General features: G+C 45.9%; 1 protein-coding gene across 2 annotated transcripts in view; it reads right to left on the reverse strand.

Moving 5' to 3' along the window:
- LOC149457498 (potassium channel subfamily T member 2) overlaps positions 1–21,926 on the reverse strand; it is a 1,188,731-nt gene that overhangs the window by 1,070,750 nt on the left and 96,055 nt on the right. The gene's annotated exons all lie outside the window — the stretch shown is intronic.

Raw genomic sequence — 21,926 nt, forward strand, 5'->3', positions numbered from 1 at the left:
TCTGGAGTGTTTAAAGCCTAGTACACACAATGAGAAAATCGGATGAAAAATACTGCTTTCAAAGTGATCATTTGATAATCTGAAGATTTGTACACAGCATTCGACAACTGATCACGTCAGTTCATGCAAAATAATCCAAAGGGACAAGAACAAAAATGACCACGTATGCTCAGAAACAAAAGAATATATTACATTAATTTATTATATGAGATCCCTACAAATGCACCTTTCCTCGGATTAGATGCAAGAATCCCAGTTGGGGTTCATGTGATTAACTGTGAAAGTCTCATTGAAAGCAATGGGAGGTTGCTGGCTCTCACTGCTAATAAGGGAACTTGCAGACAATTGTTCATTGAGCAATTACATGTAACTAATCAGCCCTCAATGCCAATTGGGGATATTGCATCCAATAAGAGGTAGGGTTAATCTGAAGGGGTCTCATATAGAAAATGAATGTAATGCATTCTTTTGTTTCTGGGCATGTGTGGTCATCTTCCTGGTCATTTGCAGAGATGAATGCACCCTAACTATTCAATGTTGTGGCTCAGATTATCTGTACACCCCCCTCCCTACATAAAATTTTATGTAGATGCCTAGGCAGGAGCAAAGGGAAATATTATGAAGTATTATTTGAGTGGCAACTTGAAACTGGTGGGGCTGCTGAAATCACATCCAAGATATCTGCACCCAGCAGTATTAGAGCTTTGGATGTCTGCACAAAAGAGGCTTTTAAGCTGCATAATATACATAAAATACATAAAATGTATATAAAATCTTATGAGAAGATGGCTGTTAAAATAAACAGTGTGGTGAAGGGGTCTTTTTAAATATATTATTAGCGGTTAGGACTCTATGTATATAAATAATCAGCTACTGAACTAACTACTGTAATATATTTTCTCAAACCAGGCCACTTTCAGGTACAATATATAACACTCCTGATGACAGGCTGCTGTAGGGGACAGGCAGACCACCGATGTGACAAGAAATTCATATTTACTTTATTTCTGATTAACAACAAATCTTGGTGCAAGTGAAGAGAAGCTGCTGATTGTGGCACTAGTTCTAACTCACCTAAATCAGTTTGTTTATAACTAGTTCAGAATGATTTACCAATCTTCTAAATGTGTGCAAAACCTGCTGCATATGCAGGAACCTTTGGCTATATATTATAAAATATTTCCATCCTGGAAAATATTGACACAATCAACAAAATGAAAAAACTCTGTATTCAACGGAATCTGGGAATAATACATCTAAATTTAGACCAATAAATAAAACATCCATAGGACGCTCCTGCTGAGATCAGACCTCTGTGGCTCTTAGATATCCAGAAAGATGCGAGAGGGGAGGTATGCTAGAGCTGGAGCCAAGTGAGCACTAGAGCAGCACTTCAGTGAGTGAAAGCAAACTCTGATAACGGAAAAACACAGAAAAAAGGTGCTTCTAAGTGCAGAAATTATGGCGATTTATTTCGGACATAAGATTATAAGTAGAGATGAGCGAATTATTCAAAAATTCGGTTCGGCTGATGCGCCGAATTCGCCAAATAAATTCGCTTCGAGCCGAATATATTCGCTGCGAATTTAACTTATAAAAAGGGTGTTTCTAGGCTTCAGAGAGCCTTTATATTAGTGCAGAACACTGTACCTTTAATTTAAATGCCCTTGGAGTCTGCTGGGGAAGAGAAATAATACTGTCAGTCAGTATGACATGCAGATGAGTGCCATCGATCTTAGAATCACCGCACACTTCACTCATTTGGGCAGTCATGGGGCCAAAACCAGAGTGTGGAGCCACAGTGTGGCGGTGGAGGCAGCAGCAATGGGAGGCCATACAGCACTCTATGACAAAATGGAACCCACCAGCAGTGTGAGGAGACCTGAAAGTGGCACATGGCAGAGTGTGGCGATGGAGACAGCAGCAATGGGAGGCCGTACAGGGACCCATGACACACTCTGGACCTGGCAGCAGCAGGAGGAGGCGGTACAGGGGCCCATGACAGATTACGGGCCTGGCAGCAGCATGAGGAGTCGGTACGGGGGCCCATGGCAGATTACGGGCCTGGCAGCAGCATGAGGAGGCGGTACAGGGGCCCATGGCAGAGTGGCGGAGCGTAAGCAGCTAAAATTGAAGGCCATACAGAGGCCTATGTTAAAAAGTCCCCCCAGTAGCAGCGTGGGGAGACGACTATCAAGAGTCCAATGGCAGAGTGGCGGAGCAGAAGCAGCTTCAATTGAAGGCCATACACAGGCCTAGGTTTAAAAGTCCCTCACAGTTAATTCCAATAACGAACTCTACTCCTCCATGCAATCTACTTACGAGACCCTGGGCAGGTCTGGGTCCAATTTGTGGTAGAGACTGGTTTTGTTCAGCCATGCTTGAGCGAGTAATAACAGGTCTGTGCTGCCCTTTGGTGTCTGGCTTAATGCGCACAACACTGAACGCCCCAGCGTTTGTCAACGATTTGCCGTTAAGTGATGCAAACCCGCTGAACCACGTTCATAAGGAGCCGGTACAGGGGGCCATGAATCAGTATGGACCTGGCAGCAGCGTGAGCAGACGACAGAGGCACATGGCGCAGGTTGGCGGTGTAGGCAGCATTATTCTGAAGCCATACACAGGCCTAGGTTAAAAAGCGGAAGCCGTCAGCAGCGTGAGCAGACGACAGAGACACATGGCGCAGGGTGGCGGTGGATGCAGCAGTATTCGGAAGCCAAACACAGGCCTAGGTTAAAAAGCGGAAGCCATCAGCAGCGTGAGCAGACGACAGAGGCACATGGCGCAGGGTGGCGGTGGAGGCAGCAGCAATGGAAGGCCATACAGCACCCTATCACAAAATGGAACCCACCAACAGTGTAAGGAGACCTGAAAGTGGCACATGGCAGAGTCTGGCGATGAAGTCAGCAGCAATGGGAGGCCGTACAGGGACCCATGACACACTCTGGACCTGGCAGCAGCAAGAGGAGGCGGTACAGGGGCCCATGGCAGAGTGGCGAAGCGTAAGCAGCTTAAATTGAAGGCCATACAGAGGCCTATGTTAAAAAGTCCCCCCAGCAGCAGTGTGGGGAGACGACTATCAAGAGTCCAATGGCAGAGTGGCGGAGCGTAAGCAGCTTCAATTGAAGGCCATACACAGGCCTAGGTTAAAAAGTCCCCCCAGCAGCAGCGTGGGGAGACGACTATCAAGAGTCCAATGGCAGAGTGGCGGAGCGGAAGCAGCTTCAATTGAAGGCCATACACAGGCCTAGGTTAAAAAGTCCCCCCAGCAGCAGTGGGGGAGACGACTATCAAGAGTCCAATGGCTGAGTGGCGATCCGGGAAGTCAGCGTTGTGATTGCAGATGCAATGCAGAAATTCTACGAAGTAATGCCGTGGGTGCGAAGAAGATCATATACCGTCGTACTTCCATCCATAAGACGGAACAACCTGCGAACCGGGAGCTTTATTGCCCTGACCCGCTGAGCAGCTTCTGGGATACCCAAGAGGCCCATGGCAGAGTGGCGGAGCGTAAGCAGCTTCAATTAAAGGCCATACAGAGGCCTATGTTAAAAAGTCCCCCCAGCAGCAGCGTGGGGAGACGACTATCAAGAGTCCAATGGCAGAGTGGCGGAGCGGAAGCAGCTTCAATTGAAGGCCATACACAGGCCTAGGTTAAAAAGTCCCCCCAGCAGCAGTGTGGGGAGATGACTATCAAGAGTCCAATGGCTGAGTGGCGATCCGGGAAGTCAGCGTTGTGATTGCAGATGCAATGCAGAGATTCTATGAGGTGATGCCGTGGGTGCGAAGAAGATCAATGGCTGACATCTAAGTTACACAGGGGAGTACCTTTATCCGCTTGTAACATCAGGAAATCGGTGATGGCCTTTCGCTGTTCGTAAAGGCGGTCTAACATATGTAGGGTTGAATTCCACCTTGTTGCAACGTCGCAGATCAGGCGATGCTGTGGAATTCCGTTCTGCCGCTGCAGCTCAAGGAGGGTGTGCTTTGCGGTGTAGGAATGGCTGAAATACATGCAAAGTTTACGTGACATTTTAAGGATGTCTTGCAGTGGGATGGTGGATTTTAGGAACCGCTTGACAACCAGATTGAACACGTGAGCCATGCATGGCGCATGGCACAACCTTCCTTGACGCAGAGCAGACACCATGTTCTTTCCGTTGTCGGTCAACATGATTCCGATTTTCAGTTTGCGCGGAGACAGCCATCTGTCGATTTCTCTGTTCATTACACTCAGAAGTTCCTCCCCTGTGTGACTACGTTCGCCAAGGCATACCAGGTGCAGCACAGTGTGACACCGTTGCGCCCTGCACATGTGATATGCCGGTCTGGTAATGGGACTTGGCACGGGGGTGGCGGCTGAGGACACGGCGGAAGAAGAGGTGGTAGAGGTGGACATCTTTGCTGGACCAAGGACGTGCAAACGTGGAGGCAAAAGCGGCGTGACCTGTCCAAGTTGCTGGTGCGGCTGTGCCGGCACCACGTTCACCCAGTGGGCCGTAAATGACATGTACTGTCCCTGACCGTAGTTACAGCTCCACACGTCGGCGCTGCCGTGCACTTTGGCAGAGACCGACATGCTCAAAGACTGGCCAACCATCTCTTCTACATGTGAATGCAGGGCTGGCACTGCCTTTTTGGCGAAGAAATGCCGGCTTGGCACTCTCCACCGCGGCTCGGCACAAGCCATCATTTCTCGGAAAGGTGCTGAGTCCACCACTTGGAAAGGGAGGGACTGCAGCACCAGCAACTTGGACAGGAGGACGTTCAGCTTCTGCACCGTCGGGTGCGTGCTCGCAAACTGTTGTCTCTTGGAAACGGATTCCAAGAAAGACTGCTGACGGAATCCGTGAAGAGGAGTAGCAGGAGAAGGAGCATCTGAATGAGTGGAAGATGCCAACGAGCGACAACTCCCCTCAGCAGAGGTGTTGGAGCCTTGACTGGCTGATAGAGGGCGATTGACGTCGGGTGACGGAGCAAGTAACGGAGCGGGTGATGGAGCGGGGGCTGGGGCAGGCAGAACCGCCGTATCTTTATCACAGTTTTCCCAGGCCACCAAATGGCGACGCTGCATATGCTGACGCAACGCTTTAGTCCCAACATTGGCCCCCTGGCCACGCTTGACTTTCTGGCCACATAGTCGACATACGGCTACGTTTACTTTCTCGGGCAGCTTGACGAAAAATTGCCACACCGCCGAGTAGGAAACTTTGCCCCCGCTACTCCTCACTGGCTGACTGCTACTTCCTCCGTGCACACCGGCACCACTACTGGCCGTGGTGGTAGGCTGCAGTGGAGCTGGTGCTCTACTCCGTGGCCGTTTGGCTCCACTGACACTGCTGCGACCCTGCTGCCTCCTGGGCAACCCACCGACTGTTTTGCTCGCTGGCAAGCTTGCGCCCTCTTCTCCTGATGATGCGGAAGCAATAGCCTGATGACGACGAGGCTGCCAAGTGCGATCAGCCTCATAATCATCAATTAGGGTCTCCGCGTCACTACTAGCCCCCTCGGCTGCGTGTGGGTCAGGAGACAGACCTGTCTCTAGACCGGCTACCGAGCCACTCTCCTCGCCAGTACTTCTTCACCTGGCTGCTGAAGAGGCGGATGTCTCCCCCCGTTCCTGACCGCCCTCTGTTAGCTCTTCCTCACTGTACAGTGGGGCTGAGCCCACAGCATGCGATACTTCGCTTGGTGAGGGAACACCAAAGGACAGGGGCAGGTCGAGGACACGTGATTTCAGTGGGCTTGCTCCCGGGCCATGCCAACTAACGGTTGTGTCTGACGTACCCACCGACCGTTGGCTGTAGGTGTCAGAGGTGACCTGGGAAGAGGAAGACGACCGAGTCAACCAATCGATGACGGCAGGGTTGTCGGTGGAGACACGACCGCTGGATGACACCGGGAGCACTGGCCTCTGGCTGCGACTAGTGCTGCCTCGACCCCTTCCTCTGCTGCCACGTCTGCTCGCTCCTGAAACATTGCCTCCTCTGCCACTCCTCTGCGTGTTGTCTGACATACTCTTTAATTCAATAAGCACCCCAAAAATAAAACCGGATTTAACTCTTTGAACGTACAATAGTGGTTGTGAAGCAGAAAGTCAGTTTATTGTACACAATCGGTCAGTTGCAGCTTGCCGTTGGCTGTAAACTGTACGTTTATGTCACTGGAATGCACTAATCACCCAAAAAATATTACCGCCAGCCGGCGTGTAAATGGATTTAACTCTTTGAACGTACAATAGTGGTTGTGAAGCAGAAAGTCAGTTTATTTAGCACAATCGGTCAATTGCAGCTTGCCGTTGGCTGGAAACTGTACGTTTCTGTCACTGGAATGCACTAATCACCCAAAAAATATTACCGCCACCCGGCGTGTAAATGGATCTAACTCTTTGAACGTACAATAGTGGTTGTGAAGCAGAAAGTCAGTTTATTTAGCACACTTGGTCAATTGCAGCTTGCCGTTGGCTGGAAACTGTACGTTTATGTCACTGGAATGCACTAATCACCCAAAAAATATTACCGCCACCCGGCGTGTAAATGGATCTAACTCTTTGAACGTACAATAGTGGTTGTGAAGCAGAAAGTCATTTTATTGTACACAATCAGTCAATTGCAGCTTGCCGTTGGCTGGAAACTGTACGTTTCTGTCACTGGAATGCACTAATCACCCAAAAAATATTATCGCCAGCCGGCGTGTAAATGGATTTAACTCTTTGAACGTACAATAGTGGTTGTGAAGCAGAAAGTCAGTTTATTTAGCACAATCGGTCAATTGCAGCTTGCCGTTGGCTGGAAACTGTACGTTTATGTCACTGGAATGCACTAATCAACCAAAAAATATTACTGCCACCCGGCGTGTAAATGGATCTAACTCTTTGAACGTACAATAGTGGTTGTGAAGCAGAAAGTCAGTTTATTGTACACAATCGGTCAATTGCAGCTTGCCGTTGGCTGGAAACTGTACGTTTCTGTCACTGGAATGCACTAATCACCCAAAAAATATTACCGCCAGCCGGCGTGTAAATGGATTTAACTCTTTGAACGTACAATAGTGGTTGTGAAGCAGAAAGTCAGTTTATTTTGCACAATCGGCAAACTGCAGCACCAACTGTGCACGACAGCCACCAAAAAAAAAAAGGGTGTATGTCACTTTAAATTTTCGATTCTTTGATAGCTGTGGCCCTAAGTAACGATTCTGTGTCCCTGAGTAACGATTCTGTGTCCCTGAATAACGATTCTGTGTCCCTGAGTAACGATTCTGTGTCCCTGAGTAACGATTCTGTGTCCATGAGTAACGATTCTGTGGCCCTAAAGTCTCTGTGGCCCTAACTCTGTCCCTTAATACACACAGGTCTGTCTCTCTTGAATGACCGGAGGCTAATGGAGAATTCTAAGATGGCCGCGATTTATAGCTCCACCATTACACAGTGCTGGCTGGCTGATGATTGGCTAATGCGATCACATGTCATGAATGCATTATAGGTCAGCGCGCCTTCCCAGAGATCCCCGCCCCATCTTCTCTGTCCATTTTCTCCGTCGCCACACATGTCGCCGCCATTTTTGGGAAAATTTGATTCGTGCATCCGAAGTTTGCTAATCTTCGGATTCGTCGCGAATAGAATTTTTCCAAATCTTCGGAACGAATTCCACTTCGTCATGTTCGATTCGCTCATCTCTAATTATAAGCACTTACAGGATGATAAAATGTACAGGCTCATTATATATGTCCAGCTCCTACTGGATGTGTGGCAGGGACTGTTTGGCTGTCCAGCGGCTGCGGGACCTGTGGAACCAATATGACCGCCGCACTTCCAGGATCGGAGTGGCGCACATACGCCGGGAGTGATGTCAGGTGAGGGTGGTAACCTGTTTCAGGGCATGCGCAGAAGCTCCTTCATCAGATCTAAGCCCCGAGAGCCAGGAGCGGTTTATATTACGGAGAAGGGCATGGGTATGTGAGGAAACAGGGCGGACCATGGAGTGTGGATAACTACATGTCCTAAAGCACTAGAATATTACAACAGTACGACTATGCCTGACACAACAAAATGTTTAAAAATCATTGGGAACATAACTCTTAAAAGTCATAAGTAACATAAACTCAAATGATAATTCCAATTATATTAGCCGCTATATATAACAATAATAAACAATGTACAAAAAACAAATCTTATAAAAATACATGAAAGCAAATATATAAGAGGATCTTAATATTAAAATAATCTGGATCTCGGACCTCTATTGGTATAAAATATATGTGGTCATTGCACATACAGCAATACAGATGCCCCTGGTACCTTTTTCATAGGCTTTTTTGAGTTTGGGCAAGGTCATAGGGGCCCCATGATCCCCTATTGCCCGGGGGCCCCATGAGTTGTCAGTCTGACCCTGCTGAGGACCCTGTGTCCTATATTTTGGCACTGAAGACCTTTAGAATACAGTACACAATCTTACAAAACAAATTTTCAGTTCCCAACATTCATACTTCCCTGAACTATATCTGCTACATGCTGACAAAGAGCAACCCTCTTTACTGGCCAAACATTTGCTTTAACCTCATTAATGCAGCAGACAGCATTATACCTTGATTATTCCTTCAGAGAAGGACTGAATTGATCAGGTGGATTACTTTGTTGTGATGGAATCTATGATACGCTACAAACTCGATGGCTGAAACTGTTTAATCATACATGGAATGAATGGGAGGAATTCCATAAACCAGTATTATACAGGGCAATTAACAATAAGATGAAAACATTTTAATCCATCACACATTACCTACACTAAGCACCAGTATTTACCTATACAAACACCTAGAAATTTCCACTGTTTTAACTTTACTTTTTTAAGGTACCCTACTCTTTTGCCATAGGACCTGTGGCTGTGTTTGTACAGCTGCTCTGTCCCCATTGAGTTACAGTACATAGGCAGCCTGCATGCAGCTACAGGCAGCTCCAGCTGAATAAGTACATGCCCCTTGATTGTGTTTTTGTAATATTACTATTATTGTCTATTATTTTTTACATTTCTTTTTATTATATTTTAAATTATGTTTAATAGCCCTATTGGGGAGGTAGAGCTTTGGTGATCCGTGATATTTCACTGTTAAAATAGAGAAAGCGAAGGAGGACAGAGTCCTCAATTTCCTTCTCTGCAGCCACAGCTGCACTAAATAAATGAGTGAATGAATGAACAGTAAAAGCTCTGTATAGAGACTTCCTGTTCATTCACAATCTGTAAACACAGTTTTCAGTTACGAATAAACATACAGTAGGAACACCATTCCCTCGGTGTGTTCATTCAGGAGAGGAAAGAGACAGTAAATATGACATGTTTACTGACCTCCCACTCTCCATCCCAAAACCCTATCCCCCATGGGCCTACAGCTGCTGACAGCCATTGAAAGAAGAGAAGAAGCCAGGCGTGCTATGGGGAGAGCTGGGGGGTGATCTGGGAAGGAGGGGGAGACTAGGGGGAAATTGGAGTACACAAGGAGCAGTAAGGGTGTTCACATTTTTTATGTCAGCTGCTGTTTTTGTCAGCCATTGATCATAGAACTGTACCCCAGACTGCTTGTTGAAAAATTATCCAAGTTCTTTAATATTAATTCTAAATTACTTTGATTGCTTATTGTTTGTTTGGTTTTAAAATCTCTTCAGAACTCATTTTGTTTTATGAAGTGTTACCTAAAAGTGGACTCTATATTCTAGATGTAACCTTATCCATGACTTACATGTAGACATACTGTACCAGTACTACGTATGTGATCTATGATGGAAGGCATTAGCAAGCATTTTAAAGAGATGTTCGTTTAAATTTTTCATCCCCAGCTCGGGCTGCAAATAATTATGAGTGTTTGTTTATTAGAGCTAGGGATGTGGATTGGAATTAAAGACATTTTTCAACATGCACCATAGACCCTTGATTAAATGTAAATAGTTACTATACTTCTGTGCACAAAAGACAGTTCATTCAATTTACAATATTTAATATAACAATGATCTTGTAGCTATGTCTAGTTATATTTTCCATTTATTTAAATCTTTTTTTCCCTGAAACGTTATCCACATATTGTTTTTATCACAAATTAGCACAACGAAAGAACCTTTTCACAATTTAAAGATTACCGATTACATGCAAAATCATTATCTTTATCCTAAAATATACAATTCTCAGGAAACGTAAGTGCTGTAATGATTTTAATTCATTATCTATAACAACAGATGGTTTACTTTAGGATGTTAATCTGAAACTCTCCAAGTGGGGTTACATATCTGTCTAATTGGAGTTTTATTCGTTGTCATAGATTTATGTGTTCCCAATTTATAACATATTTATATGTACTGTATATGGCAGTATTTATGGTAGGTTGCATTGAAATACAGTATCTGTTCTGTTTTGCAATTGATAGCTCACTGAAAATGTCTGAATAATTCTCCCTATTATATGTGCTACCATGTATTATTCTTCTTGATGCTATTGCATCACACGTGACCACATATCGCATGCGATACTGAAATGTCAATTCACTATTGCTAGTATGTGGTATATACTGCAAATAGCAAAAATGCTCAGTAAATACTGCATAAAAAGATGTTTCACAGAAGAAGATAAATTATTAAATGCATGCGATAATTAAGTAGTGATTGAGGCATGCAGTATGCCTGGTCGTTAAGGAGCAGGTGACCACTGTGTCCTTAAAAACCAGTAACTGTCATGGTTAAGCAGAGGGCAGCTGCCGCATCCTTAACAACTGATGAGTCATGAGCTGTCATCAGATGTTAACATGGAGGGGGGATTTTGGCCAGGGGGGCTTTGCTCTCCCAAAGTACCTTGTCCTCATGTTGATAGAGACAAGGGCCTCTTCCCCGCAAGCTTGGCCAATGGTTGTGGGGATCTGCGGGCGGTTGGACTTATCAGAATCTGGAAGCCCCATTTAAAAAGAGGGCCCCCAGATCCCACCCCCCTTATGTGCATGAAAATGGGGTACAAGGTACCTCTACTCATTCACCAAAAAAAGAGTGTAGTTTAAAAAACACAGGAGACCATTTTTGACATGTCCTTTATTAAAAAAACTAAAATTTAAAAAATGTTCTCAGGTGTAGGCCCATCATTAATCATGATGATGGTGGACCCTCATCAATAACCTCTCCTCCAATCCTCGCCAGCTCTTCTCTACTTTCAACTCTCTACTCTCTTTTCCCCCACCTCCACCCAGTACCTCACTCACCGCCCATGAGATTGGCAATCACTTCAAAAACAAGATTGACACAATTCGCAGGGACATCGCCGCTGCTCAGCCTTCCACCCCACCTATCACCTCTCACATGGTAACCCCCTCAACACCCCTTTCCCTTGGCCTCACCACTATCTAGACCCCCACCCCACCTAACATGCCTCACACTGAAGCCCCCTCAACACTCCACTCCTTCAACCTTACTACCACTGAGGAGGTCACTAAGGTCTTCTCTGAAGCCCACCTCACCACCTGCCCCCTCGACCCTCTCCCCTCACAACTCCTACGATCTCCCTCCTCCTCCATTCTACGCTCCCTCACCCACATCTTTAATCTCTCCCTCTCTTCTGGCACATTCCCCTCCCCTCTGAAGCACGCGCACATCACTCCCATACTTAAAAAGCCCTCCCTGTACACCACCAACCTGAACAACCTTAGACCCATCTCCCTGCTGCCATTTACATCCAAACTCCTTAAGCGCTTAGTCTATAATCGCCTAAGCTCCCACCTCAATGACAACAACCTCCTCGACCCCCTACAGTCCGGCTTCCATCCCCTACACTTCACTGAAACTGCCTTACTCAAACTCACCAACGACCTGCTAACCGCCAAAGCTAATAGCCACTATTCAGTGCTCCTACTCCTCGACCTCTCCGCGGCTTTCGACACAGTCGACCACCCCCTCCTCCTCAAAAAACTACACTCCCTTGGCCTCAGAGACTCTGCTCTCTCCTGGCTCTCGTCCTACCTATCACAACGCTCCTTCAGCGTTACCTATAATGCTACCACCTCCCCCTCACTCCCCCTCTCTGTTGGGGTCCCTCAAGGCTCTGTCCTCGGGCCCCTTCTCTTCTCCATCTACACCTCCTCCCTTGGCCAACTGATACACTCTCATGGCTTCAACTACCACCTCTATGCCGACGACACGCAAATCTATCTCTCGACCCTTCGCCTCACCCCTTCAGTCTCCGCCTACTGAACAACATATCAGTTTGGATGTCTTACCACTTCCTTAAACTGAACCTCTCCAAAACCTAGCTCCTAGTTCCCCCCCCCCCCCCGACTTCTCCATCACGACCAACAATGCCACCATCAGTCCCACCCCGCAAGCCAGAGTACTTGGTGTCATTCTAGACTCCAATCTGTCCTTCCAGCCCCAAGTCCAATTGCTAACAAACTCATGCAGACTCCACCTCCGCAACATCTCCAAAATACGCCCATTCCTAACCCCAGAAACTACTAAGCAACTCATCCACTCCCTCATCATATCACGACTCGATTACTGCAACTCCCTCCTCACCGGATTACCTCACCGCAGGTTATCCCCGCTTCAGTCTATCCTGAATACTGCGGCCAGACTCATCCACCTTACCAACCACTCTGTTTCCGCCACCTCCCTCTGACAATCCCTCCACTGGCTTTCGATTACCCAACGGATCAAATTCAAAATGCTAACACTGACATAGAAAGCTGTCCATAACTCTGGCCCAAACTACATCACTGACCTAATATCCAAATACCACCCAAAGCGCACTCTCCGCTCCTCACAAGACCTCCTTCTTTCTAGTTCCCTGGTCTCCTCCTCCCATGCCCGCCTCCAGGACTTCTCCAGGGCATCACCCATCCTATGGAACTCCTTACCCCAATCCATCAGACTATCACCTACTCTCCTCTCCTTTAGGTGCACCCTGAAAACCCACCTCTTCAGGGAAGCCTACCCCGCCCTCTGCTAATTGCCTATCTCCTCCACTCTTCCTACCACTCCATCCCCCACAGCTATCCCTCCCCTACCACTATCCCCTCCCTCCTAGATTGTAGGCTCCAAGGAGCAAGGCCCTCGAGCCCCTCGTGTATTACATTGTATTGTTATTGTATTGTCTCATGTATTGTCTCCCATTGTAATGTACAGCGCTGAGCGAACTGTTGACACTATATAAATACTATATAATAATAATAATAATAATGATGCCAGCCACCTCTGCCAACCTAGAAAAAAAAGGCTCTGCTCCCGGCTGAGGCTCTTTAACAACCAAGAGGCGGGGCCACTCTGTAATTTCGCCAGGTGACCCTGCCCCTTGTGGCGTCATCGACGCAGCATTTCCTGGGCAATGGCATCATAAGGGGGCGTGGCCATCCAGTGGTGTCAGGTAGTGGAATTTTCAGGCGGCAGGAGCCTTCATCGGGAGTGGAGCCTCTTTTTATCTATTTTTTGCGGGGTAGGCATTTGCGGCGGGCATCGTGATTGATGATGGATCTACACCAGTGGACAATTTTTTCTTTTTTGTTTTTTTAATAAAACTGACACCTGTGTTGCAAAGTGAGATGCAAAGCTTTCAGAAGACTGCTGCTTACTCTATGGAGAGAACCCTAAAATATCTGGTGACTCATAGGTTTCCTTGGAGACTTGACACTTCTGTGATTTTCCAGACTGATGTAGGAGAAAGCCCTAAAACACTAGTATTCTATGCTATCCCAAATCCTAACCTAGCCTGTATCCAGTCCTAGCCTGTACTGTATAGTATTGTATAGGACATAAGGTTTAATTTCACTTTTTTCACTTGGATTCTGCCTGCATTCTTCAATTTATCTGAACATAGCATGCTTACGCAGTCACAGCACACCCAGTGGTCCTTTCTTTACATTCATTACATTCTGCACCCAGAAGACATACCCCTCACTTCCCAGTATGCGTGAGATGACCTCTCCAGTACACAGAGCTACCCTTTTTATATCCTGTATTGTATAAAAACAAAAGTCCAGTGAACATGTCTTGCAACCTTTCAGCTTTATATTTTCAGGACTCGAATCACCTGCTGGTGGCACTGTGGTTCCTAGAGCCAAAGGGCACAGTTCTGGTGGTTACCAGTAGGTGTCTCCCAGCAGTCAACTTATCCCAATAATTAGGCTCAACCAAAAGCTGACTTCTGGGAAGTTATATATTCCCTCCCTTAGCTGTTTTCTGTGCCCCAGTGTTCTGCCTTTGTGCCACTTCTCTGCCTGATCCTGTATCTTGCCTCCTTATATCTCCCATCTTGCATCTACAACCCCGTATCCCATCTATGCTTCCTTGTTCCCAGTCCCAGTCCTGACCATTTCCTGTTCATGTGAGCTTCCCTTCATCTGTATATAGTTTATGATAGTTAGGTTGTTGGTTTGGCTTTGCTGCACCACTACGTTTATGTTTCGCTTTTGCTTTGTTTATGGTCTATTTGCATTGGATTGGTGTTGTATATTAATAAACTTTACTTAATCATAATTGGTCTAATTCCTGCTACTTTAAGGTGTAGCCTACTGATATGATCATCCCTGCTCCCGTTGGGTACCTGCATCTGGTATCCTTTATATGCACCCTCAATTAATATTTACCCGGCCTTTACTTTCTATCAGTAGAGTTCAGTAGGGTTGATTTACAAAACACAAATAGGCTGTTCATTTTGCAAAGGAAACTTATGAGAATTTAAGAGTTTTATGAATGTTGTGAAACTTCACTTTGTAAAGAATACCCAATCACATGCAAGAAAAATAAAAAACAATATTTTGCTTGCACATGATTGGGTGACGGACATTGGCAGAGCTTCGCCTTATTCACAAAGCTCTAATCAAAATACCCTTGCAAAATGTAACTTCCCTTTGAAAATGAACAGTCGATTTGTCTTTTGTACATCAGTCCCAGTATTTACTCACTCCTTATTTTGCAGAAGAATTGCTTATTTTCAGCAGAACTGGAAGCCAGCTACACAAAGACAGTTTTGCAGTATTTTGGCTTATGCAGCATTCCTCTCTGTCCGCTTGTCTTCTCATTGTTGCACTCCGCATGCACTGCCTTTGGCAATGTTACATTCTCCTCCTGTTTTCTTATTTTCCCTTTATTGTCATTCTATGTTCACACGCACACCACCGGTAAGCATTCACAGAAAAAGGACCACAAGGTTAGTACAGAATACACCTGCTTTATTTATTAATACAGGTACTTACATAGTGCCATCAATTTACACAGCGCTTTATATATACAGTATATTGTACATTCACATCAGTCCCTTATCCTCAAGGAGCATACAATACAAGGCAGCTAACTCACATTTATGCACACACACTAGGGCCAATTTAGACAGGAGCCAATTAACTTACCCAGCAAGTCTTTGGAGTGTGGGAGGAAACTAGAGTACCTGGAGGAAAGAGTAGGAGTACCCATGCAGGCACAGGGAGAGCATGCAGACTTCAAACAGATAGTGCCGTAGTTGGGATTCAAATCTATGACCCTAGCGCTGCTAGATGGAAGTACTAGCCTCTTAGCCACTGTGCATCAGGGGTCCAAAAGATCTCTGATGTCTCCAAAATGTTACCCTGTCACCTCCTTAATTTCCTTCCTTTTAAATCTGTTTTACACATTATGTTTGTAAATTGTGTACACTGTCAAAACCTTCTTTTCTCTTCACACTCCCATTCAGAACGCATTGCCCAACATCATATCACCACAGCATAGCTCCCCATAACTCTCCTGCCTATACTGCTCACTCTCATGTCAGCCATAGGCCTTCACAGCACACACTGACCACCTACACACTTCCTGCACTCCTCCTACTGAAATTCTGCCCACTGTCATACCCTCTGCACTCCTCCCTTGAACATACTGTCTGCTGTCATATCCTATAATCCTATACCGTCCACACTTCCTTCACCTGTACTTACTGCCCCTTGTCACGCCCTCTGCATTCTTTTCTTGCATGTACCGCCTGCTGTCATACCCTTTGACCTCCTCTCCTGCATATACTGCCCACTAAGATGCATTTTTATCAGTGCTCATATGATCCCTTAACCAATTCTTGACCATGCTATAGCTGAATGACGGCTACAACATGGTCGTCCAGTTCTGGCATCATATGACATCCTCCCATAATGCGCCCCCATCGGTGCACACCCATCGCTGTCTGTGAAGGCTGTGTCTTTTGGACACAGCAGATCACATGACACGGTAAAGGGCCAATGACAGCAGTCTTTTACCACATGATTAGCTGTGTGCAATCACAGCTGATCACCATGTAAATACCCTTGCCAGTTGTCGGCAGTACTTTCCTCATGCTGTCAAAGCGTGAAGAAAGTACTGCCAATAACTGGCAACTGTGAAAGGATTCATCTACACTGATAACCAGGGCACTGATTATCAGTACCTTGATTATCAGTGCAGCTCTAAAAGTGCCCATCAATGCCCAACAGTGCTGACTATCAGTGCCCAACAATACTACCCATCAGTACCCAACAGTGCTGCCTATCAGTGTCCAGCAGTGCTGCCCATCTATGCCCAACAGTGCAGCCAATCTATGCCCAACAGTGCTGCCAATCTATGCCCAACAGTGCTGCCAGTCTATGCATAACAGTGCTGCCAATCTATGCCAGTCAGTGCCTTCAGTCATTGCCATCATTTAATGCCATCAGTCAGTGCCGCCAGTCAGTGCCCTTCAATGCTGCCTATAGTGCCCATCAGTGCTGCCTATCAGTGTCCATCAGTGCTGCATATCAGTGCAGCCTCATTAGTGCCTCCTCATCAGTGCCCACCAGTGCCCTTTCATCAGTGCTCATAAATGTTGTTATCAATGCCGCCTCATCAGTGCTGCTTATCAGTGCCTATCGGTGCTGCCTATCAGTGCAGCCTCACCAATGCACATCGCTTAAGGAGAAAAATTACCTGTTTGCAAAATTTTATAATAAAAAATGTGTTATTTTTTTTTGTTTATATTGCAAAAAATAAAAACCCCAGTGGTGATTAAATACCACCACAAGGAAGCTCAATTGGTGTGAAAAAAGATAAAAGTTTCATATGGGTACAGTGTTGCATGACCGCGCAATTATCAGTCAACGTGCGACAGCACTGAAAGCTGAAAATTGGCCTGGTCAGGAAGGAGGTAAAAGTGCCCAGTAGACAAGTGGTTAAAGTAGAATGCCATGTTATAGTTAACTTCATATAGTTCAAGTGGGCCAAGCTGCCCCAAACAAATTATTTCCAATACATAACTTTGCAGTTGCTGTGTGTGTTGTAATATACTCTAGTAGTGTAAGCTACATACAGTAAGCAGCAATGTGTTCTGGCAGCACTATAGGTGACTTCCCATTTGCTGCCGTATTTAAATAGCATCAGGCTTCCATTCAGGAAAAGCCTTGTATTTTTAACAAGAGTACAAGGCTTCCTCTGACTGATTAAGGAGAAGTAGACAAATGACATCATAATCTCAACTTCAGCCATTCAGAGGAAGCCTTGTATTTATTGATAAAATACATGGTTTCCCATGAATGGCTAAGTGCTCAGTCCATTTTGTTCCAGCAGCAGACAGGAAGCCCAGTTCTGTCCCGAAACACAGTGCTTATTGGTCGAGATGGAAATTTGCCCACCTCTCCATTTCAGGCAGTTAGAGGAAGCCTTATATAGATTGATTAAATTACAAGGCTTCTCATGAATTACGGAGGAGCATTTAGCCCGATTCTATTTAATTCTTGTAGCAGATAGAAGTTACCTGTACTGTTGCTGGAACACAACACCTTGTATATCTAATGCTACTACAGTACATTATAGCGCACACATAGTAGTTATGTGATGAAAATAGTTTTTTAAGGACAGCTTGGCCTAAATTAACTAATTAAATTCATCATGTGTTATTTGCTAACAGAACACACTCCTTAATCATCTTGAAACAGAAATCTTAAATAGGGAATACTTGCAAAACTTTCTACATAGGTAGTATACCCATGGTTTTGAAATACTCAAGACAGGCCTAGATACAGTTTTCTTGTTCAAACAATTTTTATTAATAGTAAATCGGAGTAACATAAACTGGGAGACATTACCATTATACATTGGACATTGTAGTGATAGCAAAACAGAAGAAGTGAAGATCATGGTACAAATGTCTATATATTTCCAACAAAAACAGGTAGTTAAGAATTTATGACAGATAACGTTATACCGTTGGTCAATCAGGGTAATGGCTCACAAGGGCATTAAAGAGAGAGGGAAGTTTAGAGGGGGGTCAAACAGGGGGAGGGGGGCAGGGGAGAAGGAATAGCAACAATGACTCCATGAACTTTATCGAGTGTACGACAGCCCCTATGAGCTAGGTATGAAGGGCTATTAACAATACCCATGGGGCATAGCACGCAAATCAAGGAAGGAGGAGTTATTCGTCAAAGTTAGGTGGAAGGAAGCGCTCTACCCAGGGAGTCCATATGCACAAGAATTTAGGGATCGTGTCAAGAATTGTGGCTTCCACCTTTGCATGTATCATGGCTTGTGTTAATTTGGTTTTGACAGCCGCAACACTTAGAGTGGGGGATTTCCAGGATTTCGCTATAACCTGCTTAGCCGCCGTCGTGACTTGCATAAGGAGCTTGAATTGCGAGCTGGAGATGCCATGGGGGCGTTGATTGAGTAGGGCTGTTGTTGGATCAGGTCGTAGAGTGATAGTACTGAGTGTGGATAGTATGGTGAAAATTTCAGCCCAAAAGATTTGGGCTACTGGGCAGTCCCACCAAATGTGATAATGTGTTCCTGGGTCTGCACAGCCTCTGAAACAGTTGGGTGAATAGCTAGGGGTAAATTTTGCAATTCTCGCCGGGACTAAGTACCAGCGAGTTAAGACTTTATAGTTCGTTTCTAATGCTATGATGTTCTGCGAAGATGATTTTGTATTGGCCCAAATGTGGTCCCAATCTGATGAGTCGAGTCCCTTACCTAAATCCTTTTCCCACCTATGGGTGTAGGGAGGGGGGTGCGTAGTAACCGAAGTAGTGAAGAGTGAGTATAGGCATGAAATAAGACCACGCCTGTGAGGGTCTTTACAACACGCCCGTTCAAAGAAAGACATGGCATCTGGTTGATTGGTTACTGTTGCGTAAGGGGCGTAGAAATGTTGTAGTTGTAAGTATCTGAATATCTCAGAAGCTGGAAGACTATGCGTTTCCCGCAGCGAGGCAAAGGATTTAAACTTATTCCTCTGTAGGAGATGATGTGTACGGAGCAGGTTAGCAGAGGTCCAGGCTTTGAATAATAGGGGTGTCTGCCAAGCCGGGGGAAAAGCTGGGTTTCGGAGAAACAAGAGCATGGGATTATGTGGAGATTGGAGGAGATAACGGGCTTTCAGTTTGTCCCATAAGGATAAGAAGTGGGAGGTGATGGGGTTGGTTATAGAACGGCGGTCTATTGGCCTCAACCAGAGCAAGTTAGCTGTAGATAGGGGGTCGCACTCTATCGATTCGAGGGCAACCCATTGAGGGATTTCAGAGGTTGCATGATACTTAGGTAACTGAGCTAAATGCGCTGCTTGATAGTACTTGCTAATGTCAGGTAGGCCGAGACCTCCATTAAGCTTAGGGCGATATAGGGTGGAGCGAGGTATACGAGGGTGAGTATTGCCCCATACGTAGGAAAAGATGCGACGCTGCAATGTGCGGAGGTAGTGAGGGGGGACTGGGACTGGGAGGACTCTAAATAGGTATAGGATTTTTGGGAGAATTGACATCTTAATAACTGTTATTCTGCCTAGCCATGCAAGGGGAAGGGAAGACCATTTAGTCAGAAGAGCAGAAAGACGGTTTAGCATCGGTAGGTAATTAGCTGCGTAAAGGTCTGATAACTCAGGTGTCAGCTTGATTCCTAAGAAGGGAATATGACACTGACCAAGGGAATGGTAGGATCTGCTTCAGATGTGCCAGCTCTGTAGGGGGGAGAGAAATGTTAAGAGCAGTTGATTTATTAGGATTTATTATTAAACCAGAGAGCGAGCCAAACTCCTCGAGAAGCCGGAGTAGGGAAGGAGAGGAAGTCAGTGGGGATGTGAGGAAGAGCAAGACGTCATCCGCAAAGAGACATAACTTATGATGTGTGCCCCCTATCTCGAGTCCCCTTACATCCGGATTAGCTCTGATTAAGAGGGCCAAAGGCTCTATAGCCAGAGCGAAGAGCAAGGGGGACAGAGGGCAGCCCTGTCTCATACCTCTGGAGATCGGGAACTGGGCTGACCTGTGCCCCAAATACCTAATTCTGGCCGAGGGCTCTCGATACAGCGAGAGAATCCAGGTTAAAAAGTGTGGGCCAAAACCCCAGCGGTGTAAAATGTAGTTGAGGTATGGCCATGAAACTGTATCAAATGCTTTCCGGATATCTAAGGACAGGAAACAGGCGGGAATATTGCGAGACTTGGCTAGATTTGCCAAGAGAGATGCACGTCTAATGTTATCTCCTGCTTGTCTAGTTGGGATAAAGCCCACTTGGTCGTTATGGATCAGAGAGCCAATACACATATTAAGGCGTATGGAAAGGATTTTCGCTAACAGTTTGATATCAATGTTCAGGAGAGAGACTGGCCTATAATTGGACCATTGCGTGTCATCGGAGTTTGGTTTTGGGATCATTGAAATGTTTGCTTGTACTGTTTCAGGGTTGAAGGCTTGGCCAGATAGTAAAGCATTAAAGGCATTAGTAAGTATGGGTATAAGGAGATGGGCGAATTTTTTATAGTAAGTGGCAGAGAAACCGTCCAGTCCTGGGCGTTTACGCAGTTTTAGGCTTTTAATAGCATCCAGGGTTTCGGCTGGGGAGATGGGTTGCTCTAGTGTCGCTATTTGGCACTCTGAGAGTTTCGGGAAAGAAATGGAGGTTAGAAGGGTATCAGCTTGTGTGGTATCAAAAGGTGTGGAGGAAGAGTAAAGCTGTGACAGATGCTTATGGAAAGTCTGTAATATGCGCTCAGGATTACTAGTGAGGTTACCAGAAGAGGTGTGTATCCGGATAGGTCTAGTGGGCTGGTCCAGCCTGCGAAGTGAGAGGGCCAGGAACGTATTGGGTTTATTTGCCTTAGTATAATACTTGTGCCTAGACCTACGAAGTGAGAGTTCCGCTTGGTCCGTGAGAAAGAGATCCAACGCCAATCTAGATCGCTCTAGGGCCTCACGGTTGGCAGGTGAAGGGGCCGCCTGGAAGTTTTGATGGGAACGATCATAGGTCTGCTCCAGTGAGAGACGTTGTTGTCTTTTGGTTTTATTTAGGAAGGATGCTTTGCTAATGCAAAACCCTCGCAGTACCGGTTTATGTGCTTCCCATAACAGGAGAGGAGAAATATCAGGAGATTGGTTAAGAGAGAAATAGTCCTTGAGGGCGGCCTCGATTTCTAGACAGTGCGCTGGATTTGCGAGCAGGTTATCATTAATGATCCAAGAGAATTCTGCTGGGGATGGGGCTAATGAGGCCATAGATGTGAGTACGGCGCAATGGTCAGACCAAGGGATTGGAATTATTTCAGATGTCAGGAGCCGGGGAGAGGAGGCGGTGGTAATGAAAATATGATCTATCCTGGAGAATGACTGGTGGGGGTGAGAATTGGCGTTTAGCCGGGTTGAGTTCCCGCCACGTATCTATCAAAGAATGACGTTGTAGTATGGCTTGGAAGGTGTGTTTAGAGGTAGGGGCAGGGGAGGAATGAGGAGATTTGTCAAGAAAGGGATATATTACACTATTAGAGTCTCCGCTGACAAATAAAGTACCGCGCTTATGATGGTCTATAACTGAGAGTATGTGGGAGAGGAATGGTAAGGGATCTTGGTTTGGGGCATAGTATGCAACAATAGTGACATCCACATCTAGGAGTTGCCCTACTAGCAGAAGGTAACGACCCTCCGGGTCTTCGATTTCGGTGTGTAGCGTGAAA

Source organism: Staurois parvus, unplaced genomic scaffold (assembly GCF_062004578.1).
Source record: "Staurois parvus isolate SC_StPar_1 unplaced genomic scaffold, SC_StPar_1.0 ptg000318l, whole genome shotgun sequence".
Taxonomy (NCBI): domain Eukaryota; kingdom Metazoa; phylum Chordata; class Amphibia; order Anura; family Ranidae; genus Staurois; species Staurois parvus.